The sequence below is a fragment of the Chenopodium album genome, chromosome 2, assembly GCF_948465745.1.
Source record: "Chenopodium album chromosome 2, dcCheAlbu1.1, whole genome shotgun sequence".
Classification (NCBI taxonomy): domain Eukaryota; kingdom Viridiplantae; phylum Streptophyta; class Magnoliopsida; order Caryophyllales; family Amaranthaceae; genus Chenopodium; species Chenopodium album.
The window spans coordinates 59,355,814-59,360,208 of record NC_137835.1 but is presented as its reverse complement, the minus strand read 5'-3'; the positions used below and the strand labels follow the sequence as shown (position 1 = coordinate 59,360,208).

Below are 4,395 nucleotides of genomic sequence, written 5' to 3'. Positions count from 1 at the left end.
TAATTGCAAATGCTTGATCCGTAGGCCTAGTCGGTTGTGCCGGCAAGGCTCCCTGTTGGCGGGCCTGTAGAGTAGCGGAGAGTTGCGCAATTTGATTATCTACAATTTTATTATGCGCTAGAATTTGATCAATTGTCGCATCTCTGCTCTCCATGTGCTTTTGCATATTGACCAACATTGCTCTAATTTCCGCCAGAGAAGGATCGGAAGATGAGGGGGTTGTTGTGGTTGATTCTTCTGGCTAGCATTGGGATGATAATATTTCTGCTGCTGTTGTTGTGGCGCCTGTGGTTCTTGTGGTGGTGGATTTTGAACATTAGTGCTCCGGTAGGAAAGGTATGGATGATTCCGATACCCGGGATTGTAGGTGTTGGAGTATGGGTTATTCTGCCTATAAGCTTGGAAGGCATTAACTTACTCCACGGAACTCCTGCAATCCTGCTCCCAATGACCTACAATACCACAATTTTCACAGAAAGCCTCATTAGAATTATTATTAATCGCAGAAACATTAGCTACATTAGCAGTGCTCAGATTATCTAATTTTTGGCAAATAGAGGTCAGTTGAGCTTGCAAAAAGGATACAGAGTCGACACTATGTTTCCCCTTATTAGCAAATCCTCTGGGATTCCCATATTGGGATTTGTGTATCGCCATATCTTCAATAACCTGACCTGCATCATCAACATTAAGATTCATAAATCTCCCACTAGCTGCAGAGTCTAAAATTATTCTAGAAGGATTTCCAATGCCGTTATAAAAAGGCTTGGATTAACTGCCATTGCGCTAAATTATGGTGAGGGCATTCTCTTTGTAAGTCCTTGAACCTCTCCCAAGCCTCATATAAAGACTCATCGGCTTCTTGGGCAAAGTTCTGAATCGCACTCCGTAGTACTGCTGTTCTCTCTGCAGGATAATACTTGTTATAGAAATTTAAAACAAGAGTTTCCCAGTCAGTTATACCAAGTGTAGTTCTATTTAAGCCATTAAACCACAATTTAGCTTTTCCAGTTAAAGAGAAGGGAAAGAGAATCTCCCTGGTTTGGTCTTGAGTGACCCCGGCTTGTCTGATGGTGTTGCAATATTGACAATAGTCGGCAATGTGAAGATTCGGGTCTTCACCCTTGGCTCCACTGAATTGCTTCCTCTCTATCATCGTTATAAATTGAGGTTTAATTTCAAATTGAACCCCATCAAGAGCCGGAGTAGGGGTGAGATGTGGAAAATCCGTAAGCTTTGGTTGTGAATAATCACTAAGCTTCTTTGGAGCCGTCATCTCTGATTCTTTGTCTGATGATGCCTCTAAATCGCTAGAATCAGTTCGAGGATCGCGGTGATTATTATTATTATCACCAGAATCTGCCAGGATTTGCTTGTAGAGATTTTTCTGTCTATGGAAGGAACGTTCGATCTCAGGATCGAATGGGATGTAACCTGATCTGGAACACCTGGGCATAAACAAAAAACTAGAAGCAAATATAAGATTTGTCTCAGAGAACTAACGCTCTCTGAGACAAAAAGGGAAATAATCTAGACTACAAAAACAATCAGAAATAAAAATAAAATCGTTTCCCCGGCAACGGCGCCAAATTTTGACAGGGTAAAGTCGTATCCCCTAATCAAAAATAATTACCTAAATCACTAACTAAGGTAGATAGGGAAGTAGGGTCGATCTCCACAGGGAAACAAGTCTTTTTACTCCTAATTAATTATTATACTCTAAATTATTTAAGTAACCAATATTTATAATTAAGTAAAAGACTAGACTACTAAGGTTGAGAATGGGAAGAAAACAATATATGAAAGGATCTAGGGCATAGGTTCACCAATAAATAATACTTTAGGGTAAAACATAGTAATCAATCATTGACATTGCATAAATAACATGATTAACAGGCTCTCGCAATTTATTAATCAACATAGATCTAACAGGCTCTCGCAATTTACTAGATCTAAGTCCTTATTGAAAATAGCCCTTAATATCAAATTAACATCTGCTCGATTCATCAATTTAATATTGCTATACATTTACAAGCCGCAATTGTAAAACATTAAAACAATCCAATAAGAAATTATCATGCAATACCAATAATCAATAATAGTCAATCATCAATGCATCAATTAACCAGATTGTAAAGGGCTCTCGCTACGTATTACAATCACACAATTAATTTACCGGTATTAAATCTCATCTCTCGAATCTTGACTTAACCATTTATAAATTAACTTGCCTATTGAAACTAGACCTAAACATTAATTCTCATCTCTCGATTCTTGAATCAATATTGTCAAACTCATGCATAAAAGATAGGCCTAATCTAGTCACAGAGCATTAAATCAATCAATAGGAAATTAATCTAGCATTGATAATCAACAACAATAATTTACCCCTTCATATTAATTATTAGATCCCCATAAACCCTAGAAATTAAACTACTCACACATATTAAAAATTAAACTAATCAAAGTAATAAATTAAATCATGATGAAAGGAATAAAATAAATAACTAAGATTAAGGGAAGAGAAATCGTTACCAAAATAAATCTGGAATTAATGAAAGAATTAAGAACAAAGGTTTAGAGAGAGTTTAAGAAAGAGAGAAAACTAAGTAGAGAGAGAAAGTCTAAGAAAAGAGAAGTACTAAAATCGTATTACGGAGGAGTATTTATACTCCGTACAACCCTGTCGCCCGGCGACAGCAACAACGCCTAGCGCCAGCGCAAAACGCATGGCGTCACATGGCGCTGCTGCGTTTTATCAACGAGCTATTCAAACCGCGTTTTTTCTTGCTATGATTCGAATTCGTACAATGACTTTACGATTTTGCCCCTTTCTATAAATACCCTTACATATTATATTCAAATTTTTCTTTTTAGATTTATTCAGACTTAATTTAATTTCAATTTTGTTGCAAGTTCAATTTATTTTTCATTTTTTTTTAGGAGGGAGAAAGTCGGATACCCTCCATTAGTAATAAAAATGACGGAAATTTTTGCGCAAAATTAATTTTATCACAATTCTTTGCACACACAAATATGCACATAAAAATGAAAAATAAATGCGAGATAAATACAATCATAATAGATAATAATATGTATATACAAATATGTCTAATAAATGAGTCAATCAGGCAAAGTCCTATTCAAGTCAAAATAAATAAATAACACAAGTACAACTAGGGAGGACGCAGATGATGAGGGATGTTCATCATATCAAAGAACTGCGCAAAACGAGGAGTATGCTCCCCACCAGCTCTAGCTCCAGTCTCTCTAGGAGGAGGAAAACTCAACTTAGGACCCGTCCACCCAAGGTCGCCCTGATGAACCGACAGAGGCTGAGGCTGCTGTGATGACGAGCCGACCTCGTACATTCCACCACCTCTCGAAACCGAAGTGGCCTCTCCCTGGCCTACCAGCTCAGCACATGCACCCTCAGATTAAGAGCCCGAGCCCTCCACCGCCTCGATCCGGGCAGCGTTAGATCGACCACCCCGACCGCCAAAACTAGTGCGGCAGCACCTCGAGCTAGACCATGCCGGCTCTCTCCGGACCTCTAGTCTCGTCCGAGTACGAGAGGGAATGGGCTGCCCCTGCAAGAAGAAATCGAGTCAGAAGCAATCAAAATAGAAATATAACAATGCAAAAATAAGGAGAAAAGCTACCTCCTGAACAGCGTCGTCGCGACGACACGTATCCACATTCCTCATTCGAACGAGCTGGCTCCGGAAGGCGTCTATGCACCTCGCCATCGCCGTGACCACGCGCGAGAACTGTCAAAGAAATCAAGTCAGTAATAATATAAGACAGATATAAATAAATAGCAAGTAAATAACTCACCCGAGTCTGGTGGCGAGGAATGGATCGCTCCACAAAACGTTGATCCTCAGGAGCCGGAGGAATCGTCTCCTCGATAGGCCCGTATGTCCCCTGGTAGTGGATGGACATACAAGGGGGCACAAACGCAGTAGGCTCAGCCTGACAAAAAGCAAATCAAAGTGAATAACATATCACTTGGGGGCTACTTAGCAAAAAGTGAAAGATAAAAATCATACCGCCGCCTCCTCAAAAAAAAACAGGGGCAAGAGCTAACAACGGCAGCAACTCCTCCTCGTAACACCGCCTTGGGATCGCATGAGATCGCTAAGGGGTACCAGCAGGCGACCTCTTCGACATGCCGAGTAGGCTCACGTCATTGAACATGTGACGTGGCGGAGGAACAGGACGACGAAAATCTCCGAGGAGTGCTGAATAGCAACTCTCTCTCTCCTAGGTACGCAGCCGCCCCGTACGTCCCTAGGAAGTAGCGACGCTCAGCAGTGTACTGCACAGCCAGCCCAGGGATAACCAAACCGCCCCATGGCCGGTATAGCACCTCGGGCTCCTGCAAAGAATACC

The 4,395-nt window shown here is 40.8% G+C and overlaps 1 non-coding gene across 1 annotated transcript; it reads left to right on the top strand.

Annotated features, from left to right (window-relative positions):
- Positions 1–788: 788 nt before the first annotated feature.
- LOC145607288 (small nucleolar RNA R71) lies at positions 789–895 on the top strand. Its single transcript, XR_014105538.1, has one exon. It is a non-coding gene; the product is annotated as a small nucleolar RNA R71 (small nucleolar RNA).
- Positions 896–4,395: the final 3,500 nt, after the last annotated feature.